This window comes from Manis pentadactyla, chromosome 17, assembly GCF_030020395.1.
Source record: "Manis pentadactyla isolate mManPen7 chromosome 17, mManPen7.hap1, whole genome shotgun sequence".
Classification (NCBI taxonomy): Eukaryota; Metazoa; Chordata; class Mammalia; order Pholidota; family Manidae; genus Manis; species Manis pentadactyla.
The window spans coordinates 38163590-38177968 of NC_080035.1; the positions used below are offsets into that span (position 1 = coordinate 38163590).

Genomic DNA, 14379 nt, shown 5'->3' on the forward strand with positions numbered 1-14379 from the left:
GAAATGGCCTTTTCCCTCTGAGCCTCCAGAACCAACTCTACCTACATTGACTTTAGCCCAATGAAACTGACTCACACTTCTGATCCCCTGAACTGTCAGATGATAAACTTTGCTATTTTAAGCTAGTAAGTTTGTGGTAATTTGTGACAGCAGCAATGAGAAACCAATACAATAGTGAATCATTAGAGGAGAGCTAAAATATATTTTGAGAAAGAAATGAAACTCTACCATGACGGGTATGGGAGCACTGAGGAAAGATGTTTTATGTGTGTCAGAACACAACGGAGGAAACCACAGCTCCCAAGTGGCTTCTATGACCCATTACTGTGAGACAGCCTCTAGCCATGATGTTTATCTCTACTCTTTTTCCTGTAATAAACTAGAATTCTGAGAATCATCATTTTGGGTACTGCGGCTCTTCCTTGTTTAACTGTTGTGCACTTGCATTGACTGAGGTTTCTGGAGCTTATCTCTGATCTTTACAACGTGAAGAAGCCCGACTAACTCAGCAGGGAACAGATTTGAGCAGGAAAGAGGCCAGTTGGCAGGTGACTGAAGTAGTCCTCTCAAGATGATGAGCTTCCCAAGCAAAGCAGGGACAATGGGAGTCAAGTGGACAGGAAAGGTTAGACCATATTAGGAGGTGGAACTGGTGGTGATGGATCAGTGACCATTTAACTGGATGTGGATGTGGACGGAGTGAGGGAAGAGGCAATGACAATGGAGGTTTCAACCTAGGGCAGTAAGTTCAGCTATGGTAATTCTTATTCGAGGAACTCTATGAAATGCAGAGAAATCGTTTCTTATTTTAAGAGAACACTAAGTGTTACAGTGAGTTGAAGAGCTAATGTTATAGACTTAAGTTCAGTATATGATAGTCTATTTAGTACAGCCTATTATAGTTCAGCCAGGAATAGAAAAATCTGATAAGAAGATTAGATTCATAAAACAGATATACGAGATTTTTTGGCAAAGGGTGAATACTCCTTCTGTATGCCCCCTCGCTCTTTATGATCATTATTCCTTCAGTGAATCAGTAATTACTGAATGCTACTATGAGTCAAGAACGGTGCTACATGTTTAGAATAAAGACAAATATAATTGCCTGGTCTATGATCTTAAGGGGCTTGAGATGTAATACCACGAAATATTTGACAATAGAGAGACTGTTGTAAAGTGGAAGAACTGACTGCCATTGAAGAAAATCAGAAATGATGATCATGAAATCACGAAGTGACAATCTGGATTTAAAACTACAAATTTAATTAGAAAAGTAGATTTGCCATTTTAAATTTTTCAGTGGAAGGAAGAAAATTCTTCCATCCAATCCCTGTGGAACTGTTTGTTTCAGCCAGTGGCCAGGAGGATTGCACTATATTTGCAGCGTAGCTTAGGTTTGTCTATAGAAGACCATGAGACAAGGAAAATGTGGACATATAATGCCTTTGGGACCTGATATTGCTGGACTGCAAAAATGCTGGTGTTGGTGGGTCCAGGAAGGAGGAAGAAAGTAACAAATCTTTCAAACAAGATTTCTCAGTGTTGGCACTATTGAGGAAAGTTTGACTGCAAGTCCTACTTACCCAGTTACATCTCTGCTCCTACTTCTCTCACTAATTAGACCAACTATGCCTCAGGTTGCCAAACCTTGAATTACATTCATAAGCAGAAATCTGGGAGACCTTAAGAGGATCTAGAAAGGCAGAGTAGGTGGCTGCCTCTTCTCTATTTTGACCACCTAAGTGTCATCTGCTCAGACTTCCAAATTCAATGTTAACATCATCTCCCAAGATCAGGTAGAATTCTTCATTCTCCCCGCTATGTGATGAACCTAACATTGCCTTGTATTACTTCATCCTGGTGTATGATAGCTATTTAATTCAATGTCTGTCTCCTAGACGTGGTCAATTCCTGGAGAGAAAGCCCTGGGTCACGTTCAGTTCTCTGTCCCTTGGGACTGAAACAGCACTAGAAGCATATTAGGAACTTAATATTTGTTAAATGAACAAATGATTGAAGAAGACAAAAGAGAATAAGAAGGATAAATCTATCACAGAGGGAAATTTGGTAATATTTGTTTACCATAGTTAAAATGTACAAATTCTTGGATGCAGCAATAACATCTCTAAGAATTTATCAAACACACATGCACCACATATATATATGTATGGTGTTATTCATTACAGCATTGTTTGTTAGCAGAAGCTTAAAAATGATGAAAATGTCCATTATGAATGGATGAATGAAATAGGTTATGGAATATCTATATGATGGAATGCCAAGCAGCTGTGAAAAAACACAGTGTGGGAAGAATTTCAGGATATAATGTTAAAGGAAAAAAACAATATTTGAAATTATGTAATAGGCAAAAATCTGTGTAAAAATTTGAGGGAATACTTATATCTTACACTTGCTTATATATGTATAAATGTCTCTGAAAGGACTCAGAAGAAACGAATAACCGTACTTTTTTGGACATCACAATTTGGAGGGAGAGAAAGACTTTTCATCATATTCCTTTTTGTAGTTTTAGCTTTGGAAAAATGTAAATATGTGACTATAAAATGTAAATACATGGTTTAAAATACTGTATAACTATTTTTTAAAAGAAAACTGTATGTGTATGATTATAACAACTTTATTCATAATTGCCTAAACTTGAAAGCAATCAAGATGTCCCTCATTAGGTGAATGGATAAATAAACGGTGGTACATCCAGACAATGGAATATTATTTAGCACTAAAAATAAGTGAGCTATCAAGCTATGAAAAGAATAGAGAAAATTTAAAAGCAAATTACCAATCTGAAAAAGCTATAAATTATATGATTCCAACTATATTACATTTTGGAAAAGAAATAAAAATGTCAGTGATTTCCAGGGGTTAGGAAAGAGGAAGGGATGACTAGGCAGAACACAGAGGAATTTTAGGACAGTGAAATTGTTCCTTATGATACTATAATGGTGGGTAGACACCACTAGACAATCAAAGCTCATAGAATATAGAGCACCAAGTGATGTCCTAATTTAAATACTGGGCTTTGAGTGATAATGATGTGCCAATGTAGGCTCTTTGATTATAACAAATGTACACTGTGGTGGGGGGTGTTGATAACAGGGGAGGCTATACATATGTAGGAGGAAGGGGCATATGGGATTTCCTTCCTCTCAATTCTTCTGTAAACCTAAAACTGCTCTAAAAGGAAAAAAAATCCATTTAAAAGGAAAAAAGAAAACCGGTGAGTTAGATTTACACTATCATTAAAGGACCCTAGATTTTGAAGCGACTTCTGGTCATTCTTTGATCTGATATTGCCAATCTAATATATGTGGACCATGGTATATTATTTTTGATGCTGTGGGTGATAGAAGTGCATATATACATACATATCCTGTTGAAAGCCATTGTACTTTCTGTCACCTGTTAGTTGGGTCTCAGGCCTGCTGTAAATTTAGCTCACCCTGTAGTCTGGCCTGTTTCTTGGTTAAAGTGTCCCTGCTCCTTTCTGGTACCTTGGAGAGACAGTGGAGCTTCATACCCAAGAATATGCACTCCAGGGTCAGCCTGCCTAGGTTGGAATTCTGGGCTGTGTGATCTTAGGTTTTTGTTTTCTTGTCTCTTTCATGGATATAGCAGCGGTTTGTATAAATTAGAGTTGTGATGATCAAATGAAATAATACATGTGAAGCAGTTAGCAGTGATTAACACATATGTGAACTACTGTCGTTGCTGTTTTTATTGTTACTTTTATTGTCATCTTTGTAAGCACCATCAATCATGTCTAATCTCTGCTGGTTCTTTGGACAAAGGTAGTTGCCTGTTTGTAGCTTGAAGAAGAGTCAGGAAGCCTCAGGAACTCAGAGTTGAGCCGTCTTGGTTCTTTCTGATGTTGTCTAAAGTGCAAAGGTTGTGAGTCCCAGTTTAAAAAATCCTACTGTCGTCACTGTGACCTGCCCAGCTGGTAAAGAGGTAGATCTCATCACCCACTGCACCAAAAGGACATGAGCATAGTGAACAGTGGGTCAGTACCGAAAGGGGAACCCAGGCTCCTGTGGGCTCTGTGCTCTGCTCTTTGTTGGTCTGCCTCTTGCTGGTGCCGTCAAAGAGGATTAAGCAATATGCCAGCTCTTGCAGCACTGGCGGGGAATTCATTAATTCTGCCGTCTGTCTACTCCCAGCCAGAGAGAAATTGGCCCTGTTATTATTATCATCCTAATGATAACGCTTTTGTTTTAATATGCACATTGCATCTATTTTCTCCATCTGGGATGGAAATGGGGAGCCCCCTATCTTCCAACCCCTCAAAGTCCTGGGGTAAAAGATTAGAGAACTTTGAGATGCTCATTTGTCCTCTTTGTATTATTATTATTATTATTATTTGCATTTTCAACATCCCTTTTTGGGATTTCTCTGAGGTGAGGAGTTACCTTAGTCTGTTCTGGCTGCTATAACAAACTACTAGAGACTAGGCAGCCTATAAACATTGGAAATTTAATTCTTACAGTTCTTGAAGCTGGGAAGTCTGAGATCAGGGTGCCAGCTTGGTGGGTGAGGCTCCTTTGCTGCTTCATAGCCTCTTCCTTCTTGCTGTGTCCTAACGTGGTGGAAGGGGCTGGAAAGCTCTGGGGTTGAGGGATCTCTTTTATAAGAGCACTAATCCCGTTCATGAGAGCTCCCGCTTCATAACCTAAGCACCTCCCACAGGCCCCATCTCCCAATGTCATCATCTTTGGGGGTTAGGATTTTAACATATGGATGTCAGGGAGACACAAACATTCAGATCACAGCAGGAGGTAACAATAATTTAATAATAATTATTAAATTAATGTATGAGAAGTGCTTAGAACAATGCCTGGCACATTAATAATGCTACATAAATATTTGCTCTTCTCATTATTGTATACCAGTTAACGTTCATTTTCTTGTTATATTCACGTCTGTGACCACAGCTCAGCTGGACGGTAGTTTTCAGCAGCTGTCTGTGGGTCCAGGCACTATGGGCACGTAGAGATCCCTCCTAACTTAACTTTTTTGTTTTTGTTTTTGGGTTTAAAGAGAATCCAGAATAGGTTGGGTACTCTGCTTACCTTGTCAGTGATACAGTTGCGTGTGTTGTTACAAATTTAAAGAGTGATAAGAGGAATTTTGTTTTTTTGGCATTACAAGACTTCACCAAAGACAGAAGGTCCATGAGTGAGCCTGTTTGAATTGAATGGGTATTTATACAAGGTGACACCCTCTTTCTCACCACCCACCTCCTCCCTGGGTGACTCAGCCACTGAAGGAGAAGCCTCTGAACTGTTCATTAACACAGTCAGGTAGAGTGGAAACTACACTCAGGGAAGTCCAGGTGCACATTCGTTTCAGCCAGATCCACCTGAGGAGTCACTGCAGGCTGGACAAGAAGTTCAGGTGTTCTGCTCAGGAGAGGTAAGTCGAATTATATTTGTGAACATAAATACATTTGTTTTACTTGCATTACTTTGCCTGTTTTCTTTGGGAATTATTAAAATTAGAACTCACTGTATTAACTTGGTCTTTTTTCTAGTTAACTTTCGACCGTTTCCAACGGGCTTCTCTGCCTGTTGACAACTCTGCTGCTCCTTGTGCTTTTAACCTCTGTGCAGTTTTACACATTTATGGGCAGCAGAGAAATAACAGCCTATTTGAGTTTCTGTATGGGAGCTGTGAGCTGGTGAATTCTGTCACACACAGGAGAGTACATTCTATCAGTCAAGGGACCAGCACCCACTGACTGTTTTCTCAAATGACTACAAAGCATGTTTTAAAGATCACCCTGTTTTCACAGATGATGCTTTTACACGGTCACTATGCTGAGAGATGCCAAAACCATAACCCCTCCACCCTCTTTTCCAGATAAACAATCATATTTCTTGAATTTTCATACCATGAAATATAGTAGGATGGAGTTCACTGTGGGCTGGGCAGGGGAGATGTTTCACACAGGGATTTATGTGCATTTGGCCAACTTCTCTATGGTATGTCCTGAGTTCTAATCTAAGAATTGATTAATGTGTATGGAGCAATTTTCAACCTTTATTCTTATCCTAGTCCTGAAAAAGCAGTTCTGAAAACCCCTGGATAAAATAGAAAAGTTATTTTAATCAGGCTTTCCTTTATAATTAAGCTGAGTTGTTAGACTGACATTGTTTTCCTCCACATTTCCATTCATGGTACACAGTGGGAATCAAATGCAGGGCCCCTTGCTGTTTGCAACTAATAGCAAATTCTTCTCCAGAGGGGCGTTGTCCACAGCATACCTGGCTCGGGTTTAAGTTCTAGAGTTTAAATTGCTTCCCCCTGCAGGTCTTTTGCCATCTCAGAGGGAGGTAATATTTCAGTTCCCAAAGGTTTACTGGAGAATTGTATAACTTGGCTTTCAAACATTTATAGTAATCGGAAAGCTGAAGTATAACATTTGTGAATTTATAATTTTACTTTACATGAAATGTGGTCAAATCTAAAACTGGCTTTTACTTCCACAGTTTAAAATGCCGATGTGGTCTTTCTGGTATTTGCTATACTCTAGTGTTTAAAGCATTGGAAAAATAAGTTTGAGAAAACTGAGATATGACATCAGTAGAAATTTTAGTTAAACACTGGATTGATTCTAAATGTCAGGTTAGACAGAGAATGCAGATAAACAGGCCAGGATTTTTATTAAAATTTTAGCTTCATGTAAATCTTAGATTCAATTGACATAAATTTTCAATTGCAATGCAACATAGGCTCATCTAGTCTAAGCTATAATTTCTAGATGAGGACAGTAAAACATTTACGTACACGTTAAGCAAGTTGCCAGGATCATAGTTAACAGAACCAGAATGAGAAGCTGGACCACCTGACTTTTGTCTTACTGAATTTTCTTAATAATTTTTCACTTAAAATATGTATTATCAATAAATGAGCTTCCCTCTGGCTTTTAAAAAGAACTATAAATGATATGAAAATAAGAATGTCCTTATCCAGTAATACTTGAAAATGTTATTACAGTGTGTATGGTGTGACTCAGACGTAATAAGATACATTGTTAATTTGTGGTTTGTGGATCAGGCTTGCTGTTTATCATATTCCTGGGGTTTAGTCTCAGCCAACCCTTCTGTAGGAAGGTGATGTGGTGTGAGTATATAGGCAGTGGTACACCCGCCACGGTCACCCTCACCTTAGCTACCATTCTCTAGGTGCCATTTGGCTGGCTGGTATCTCTAACCACCAGAATTTTGACTGAAATACTTGAGAGATTCATTTTCCCAGAAACTTTGTGAACAAAACAGAAGATACTTTTTGAATGACTGAATGCATACTGTAGAGAGAACCACATCTCATTCACTAAGCAGTAAGTGTAAGTAAATAGTGTCCCTATGATTCAGGTATTAAATGGAAACATTCTTTTTAAGAAGGAAGTGACAAAATCCTGGCCAGAGGCCAAGGGAAATCTTTGTTAATCTCACACCACTTATCTTCTGACATTATTCTCTTCTAGGCTATTTGTTGATCATTTTCCCTTTTCTGTTGTAGAGAACTTTGAAATAAGGGGATTGTGTTTTAGTTGTTGTGCACCTGTCTGCAGTTGCTCAGAGTTCACTTTTTAACCAAAGTTTTTATCAAACATATTTCTTAAGTGTTTCTAGTTGTAAAAATCCATGTGATTTTAGAATTTGGGAAAAACCCTTCCTCAAATGGATGCTTTGTCAAGTAACAGCTATACTTATTAGCTTTGCATGTTATGTTAGTTGCTAAACATTTTAAGGATATGATTCATCCTTTTATTGTAATTATTAATTGAAGAGTATATTTTATAGCTATCCATTAAATGACAACTGGCTTACTTCTGGACTTGGGAACCATTAGTCCTGAATATTCACTGTAATTGTATACTTGAGAGCTTTAAGCATCTAAATAATTTATTCTGTGTTCCAGACCCAAGCTTCCCTGGCCTAAAATGTGATCTCCTTTAGATGGTACCTCCTTGGAGAAAGTAGTGAACTATAGACCACACTTTTCAAACAAGGATACACACATTCCAGGAGACTGAGGTAGTATTCCAGTAAATGCACAGGAGCTGTTGGATAAGCATGCTACATCTGCACCAAGAGCTAATTTTAGTTAAAAGGTTTTGGAGAAAACTGCCTGCCACAACTGTGCCCTCTTCCACTAGTCCCTGTATTTTCTCTCTTGTCATTAGGCCAAAGTTTTAAAGGAACTCCTATAGGAAAAACCACAGCACAGGACTCTGAAATCCAGATAGACTTGGATTTAATCATGACCCCACTTTGACCAAGGGTAACTTGTATGATCATGTTTATATCACAGCATGAGCAGATAAAAAGAAAATTTAAGATTCTTACTTAAATAAATAGATGTATGTGTGCGTATGTGTATATATATATATATATATATATATATATACACACACATATATATATACACATACATACATATATACACATATATTTGTACAGTGATATAATATGACATATGCATTATTATTTTTTCTTTCAAAATAGCACAAAGAAATGTAAAATACCAACAAAAATTTTCTATGAGAAAAATGTGGCACCCAGATTAAGGAAATCAAAAATTTTCTATAAGACAAAGATTTTCTTGAGTGAAAGGTTTCTTGGGTATTGTTCCTGGATGGGACAGATTGAATATCACAAATGTCACCTTTTCCCAAACCATTTTGTAGGATTCATGAAATTTCAGTCAGCAGTTCCAATAGAATATTTATTTTGGAACCAGAGAAAATAATTTGAAAGTTTATCTGATAGAAATGAATGAGTGAGAATAGCTGATAGAATTTCTTCAAAGGAAATTAATAAGAGGTACTTGTGGTGGTATTAAAATGTATTATAAAAAATGCAATAATTAAAACAGTTTGTTTCTATTACAAGAAACTAAAGACAGATTTCTGGAATAGAACAGGCATCAATGAAGCATGTTCTAGAATATAATAATTTTATATGTGACAAAGGAAGAATCATATATCAGTAGGAAAGGGATTCATTCCATCATTATAAAAGTAAATCCATACGGATTAGAGTTTCCATGTAACAATTAACATATTTTTTTAATTAGAAGAAAATGTGTAAATAATCTCATTTGTTCAACACATACTCTGCTAAAGCTGATTATGTACCAGGTACATAATAAGTTTTGGAAGTACAACAGTGGAGAAGATGGTCTTGGTTACAGCCCTCAAGATTTAAAATGTGTGTGTGTGTGTGTGTGTGTGTGTGTGTGTGTGTGTGTGTTTGGTGGCAGTGGTGGGGAGGTGGAGGAAGAATATTCAGCCGCACAAAACAGGCAATTTGTCTGGTAATGTGGAGAGGTACCCTTTGCTATTTGAACACTCAGTAGAGCCCTTAACTCAGCTGGGGGAGGTCGGGGTGGGGCAGATTGCAATAGTGTCACTGAATGCTTCCAGGAGGGTATGTAACCTGTGAGACCTGAAGGATGATTGGAAGTCTTTCCTGAAAATAGAATAAAGGGTGTGCAGAAGCTCAGAAAGAGGAATGGTTTAGGCACAGGCCATAAATGAGTAAATAGCCTACAGATGACAAAAGGGATGGGACCTTAAGGAATTTTGTAAATTATCCATTGGTTAATATTGTGAATTTCTTGTTGCTCTCTTTTCTTTATATATCACAAATATTTATTTTTACTTTTGTAGTTTTCACTTAGCTACTAATTTTAATGTTTTTTTTTTTGACCAGCAGCTTTCAGTTTTGTAATTCTCTCTTTCCCCTTATGAATTCTTTCACTCTTTAAGAATCCCTGTAGATTCTCCACAACACTTCTTGAGTGTTGGAGTACGGAGCAGGGAAAGTTGAGTCTGGAGTGTATGGGCTTGTGAGTCTTGATAACACCTTGGATTTTCTCTTGACAGAAATGGATCAACACTGAAGAGTTTTAAGTAAGGTGGTGACTACAGTGGCTCTAGTGAGAATAAATTAGGAGAGAGTATGTCTAGAGATTGGGAATATAGCTAGCAAGCTTTTCAATTAGTAAGCAAATTATAGTAGCTTAACTTGGTAGCTTAAATATAGAAAGAAATTCATTCAAGAGATGTGTAGGCATGGAGTCGTAGGAGTGGGTGATCACTTGGATTCTGAGGTTGGAAAGAAGTTTCATGAATGGTCCACAAGGATTTTTAAAGAGTGAAATAACTCATAAGAAGAAAGAGAATTACAAAATTGAAAGCTGCTAATCAAAAAAATATCTGAATTAGAAGGTATGTGAAAACTGGAAAAGTAAAAATGAAAATTTCTGATATATAAAGAAAAAGTAATAAGAAATCTACAATTAATCAATGGATAATTTACAAAATAAGAAATAAAATAAATAAAATTATGAAAATGCAATTGAGAAAAAGGATTCTACTTTTATCTATTAAATTATTAAAGAAATTAATAAATGATTCTAAATGCCAACAAATGTATGAATTCTTGGATGCTGCTGGTGGATTATAAACTGGTATAAGGTCTATGGAAAGAGATTTAACAATAGGGATCAAGAACATTTTAGGAGTTATACCTTTGGCAAGTAATTTCAGTTCTAGGGATCCATCCAAAGAAAATAATTGAGATGCGGTGAAAGATTTTGTATGGTTTTCTTAGAAACAAGAGAGGAATTATATTGATAGACACACAAGATGAAATGAAAGTGGCAGAAGAAATGATTATTTAATTATTTTTAAATGGCATTGAAGAATGTGTATCAGTAGGACCTATGGTGCAAAGGAAAACACTAGGAGAAAATAATGATTGATGTAAGGTGTCCGATTTTTTTTCTTCTTTGTGCTTTCTAATATTTTTCACATTTTCTATTGAGCATAGCTGTGGTGAATATGAAATATGAAAAAGTACCTAAGGTAGCTAACAGGGTTTTGGTTCATAGTCCACAGTCAAAATTTGGGTTTTCACCCATTTAACAAATATTTTCAGCTAGAAGTAAAAATAGCCCATAAGGGGCTCAGATGGTAGATAATTTTTATTAGATAGCATTTTATTAATGAGTGTTAGACCAGTGTCTTTTATAAAATGAAATAGATAATTTTCCCAGAAATTAGGACTCTTCATGCTAAAACTTGATGTTAATATGCGGAAAAGATAGGTGGTGAAACAAGGACAGATAAGGGGATCATACTAAAAATGGAAACACACAGTAAGAAAATTTTATGGTTGGTGGTTATTAGACTCAGAAAATTGGTAGTATATAGACATCTGGCTGGCTTAAGAATTTCATTTCCACTACAATACATTTTGTACTGTTTCACCATCAGTAAGCAAGTTTCCCAATGCTAGCTAAGCTATAAAACTGTGTGACTGCAGAAACAGCACATTTCCAACCATCACGGCTAAATGTATCTTTACCAGCCTGGTAATTATTGGATTGCCTTCCACACTGCATCTGAAGGCTAAACACAAGTCCATTAATTTAAATGGACTTGTTAACATTTACATTTCACGAATCCTTGTTTATTTTTTCCTTACATGATATTTCATGTTCTTTTAGATGATAATTAGTTATTTTACGGTTTGTTTTATTTATTTTTAGAAGATAATGCTTCTGTTTATTGGTTTATAATTATCGGGACTCTCTTATTCTTCTGTTGAAAATGGTTGAGTAGCATTTGTCTTTTTCTAGTTTCTAGGAGATTTTCCCTGTTACCAGTGATTTCTGGGAAACAAGAACTAGTGGGTATGGCACTATTTTGGATCCATGAAACCCTCAAGACTTGTTCATACACAAAAATTACCACAGGGTGTGTACAGATGCCATTTTCTAGACTTTTTGCTGTGTTTATTTTCTTAATCCACCTTAGCTTTTTTATACTTTTCCATTACTATGCAGATTTTCCCTGGGCAACTATTCATTTCTGATTTTTTCCATAAAGATTTCAATTTATATATGTGTATTAGAAGCTTGATAATTGAAAGATTTTAGAGCAGTTAAAAGATGCAATTATCACTCTATGCTGATCTCATGATACTTTGGTAAAATGATCAAAGAAAGTCTGTAGCAAATCTCCCTGTAGCTGTGGCCCATCATGGATCTCCACTGTGAAGGAATGTCATTCATTCTTCTTCCCCTTTCTTTTGACTGGGTAACTTTCCACCTTTTGGCTCCCTGGGGTTCTGGGACAGGAACTTTGGTGTCAGGCTGATTGGAGTTGGAATCCCAGCTGTGCAGGAGCTAGGGAGCCTCAGGCAAACCATTCATCCTAAAACCTCTTTCCAGAAAGAATTCATTTCACGCACTGCCCACATTTCCAACTCTTGCTCTACCTTCTGCAGAAAGATTCTGCCTTCATTGAAATCATTCATCATGAAATTTCATTTAGGTGTGGAATGAAGATGATAATAGCATCAACTTAAAGCATTGTGTGGGTCTTAAATGAGGTAATACATATAAAAGCTAAGCTTGATATAGCTAATATTATCACATGACCCAAAATACCAGCAGTTGGAATTGAATTATTTTTCTTGTTTTTTTCTCTTTTCTTCTCTCATCTTCTATTTTGTGAGACTATCTTCTGCTGCCTTGTTTCTTTTTTGTCTTAATTTTTCTATTCTCTTTCCTCTTTGCAACACTCCATTCCAGTTTCTTTGCTCACACAATCTTTTTTTTTAAATTTTTTTATTTTGATATCATTAATATACAATTACTTGAACAACATTATGGTTACTAGACTCCCTCCATTATCATATCCCCACCACATACCCCATGACAGTCACTGTCCATCAACGTAGTAAGATGCTATAGAATCATTACCTGTCTTCTCTGTATATACTGCCTTTCCTGTCACACAATCTTTCTTAAGAGAAAGTCAACAAGGAATGGTGAAGACAGGTAAGTCAAGAGGCATTTTGTTCTTGGGTGGGAAGGGAACAGTGAGATCCACAAAGTCTTTTGTCAAGAGGACTCAGAAGATGAAAGAGGAGATTGTATCTTAGTTGGGAGTTGGCCCAGCAAATTCTTGGGGTTGGGACAGGAGATGTTGAGGTTAACACTGGACCAGAGGATAGCTGATTGCTCAATAGACTATATGCTTTCAGGGACATGCTGTTATTAAAAATAGAAAACACTGAAGGAAATTGAGAAAGGCCATAGGGAGATGAAGGGAAGCTGAAAAGAGACAGATTTTAAAAATAGGGGTTGTTTGATAGTTTCATATGCATCCAAAGAGAGTTAAGAAATTGAATGGTTTTGTGATTCAGAACTTAAGAAGGGTGATTTCATCTAAAACCTAAAGATAGATGTCTTTGGGCAGAGGCTGTAGATATTTAGTAAAAACTGACTCTTTCTGGTGTTTGGCCACAAAGAGGAAATGAGGGATGGGCCAGATGTTGAAAAGTTTTTCCCCTATCCTTATTGACTTTGGCATCATGATTTCACATCAGAAGTTTTTGTAGTTCCCAGCATACTAGAGACAGGCAGCTTTCCTGCATCTTTTCCAATAATATTCTACATTTAAAATACAGTTGGCCAGTGCATATGCCTAACCATGGCTGCTGTCTGCCATGGTTAGGCATATGCACTAGTAACAGCTGTTTGAGGAACCAAGATTAGTTTCATTTTTTCTTGAGAAGTTCCAAAGTGAATTGGGATGAAGCTAAAGGACAGCACTTAAAAATAAGTCTACTTGGCTGAATTGAGGCTACTAGGTTGTCATTATTTGGGTGTTGCATAGATTTGAAACTCAGGATAACTGCAGGAAATAAGTAATTCTTTTTTGAAATGACAGAAAAATAAGGTTTGGGGGCATATATTTTTTGACATTACAAATTTGAGAGATTTGTATTCTCTATTCTACAAAAGTATATTTTTAACAAAGACATAATTCACAGAGACATTTATTGTTGATCCAATTTTTAATAACAGTATAAAAATAGCTATTCATAAAAATATTGCTTTATATTCTGGGTTAGATGGAAATAGTTCCATTGCAGTATATTTCTGTGGCATTAGAGGTGGATGAAATAGGGGCTTCCACTTTAGAGCTTTTAAATTGGAGCTTCTAGAAATGGTCTGGGGCTTCCAAATGGGCTGACAGGAGATGGTTAGGGTGACATGGTCAATGAGTCCTAAGAAGGAAAAAGGGAGCAGGTAGGGCTGAGAGAGGTGGTGTGGGAGATGTAGGAGAAACACATGTACATTTGAGGAGAAAATATGTATTTTCCCCCAATATTAGTCATTTTCTTGAAAAATAAACTCCTGCATACTTATTAAACTATTATCACCTGAAAATAGAATGCATTATATTTTCCTTTCTTATTTACCTTGTGTCAATGGACAGCATGGACCTAGGAAGGAGTATAAAACATTACCAGGCTAACTAGTAGGGAGATATAT

At 36.7% G+C, this 14379-nt stretch overlaps 1 protein-coding gene across 6 annotated transcripts in view; it reads left to right on the top strand.

The window, feature by feature from the left end:
• SCEL (sciellin) overlaps positions 1–14379 on the top strand; it is a 189818-nt gene that overhangs the window by 85877 nt on the left and 89562 nt on the right. For 2 of the 6 annotated variants that reach the window (XM_057494610.1, XM_057494612.1), the window contains exon 1: positions 5287–5430. The exons of the other annotated variants lie outside the window; for them this stretch is intronic. The gene's annotated coding sequence lies outside the window, so the exon portion shown is untranslated. Of the gene's footprint in view, positions 1–5286; positions 5431–14379 lie in introns of those variants that run through there. 6 annotated transcript variants of the gene reach the window in all.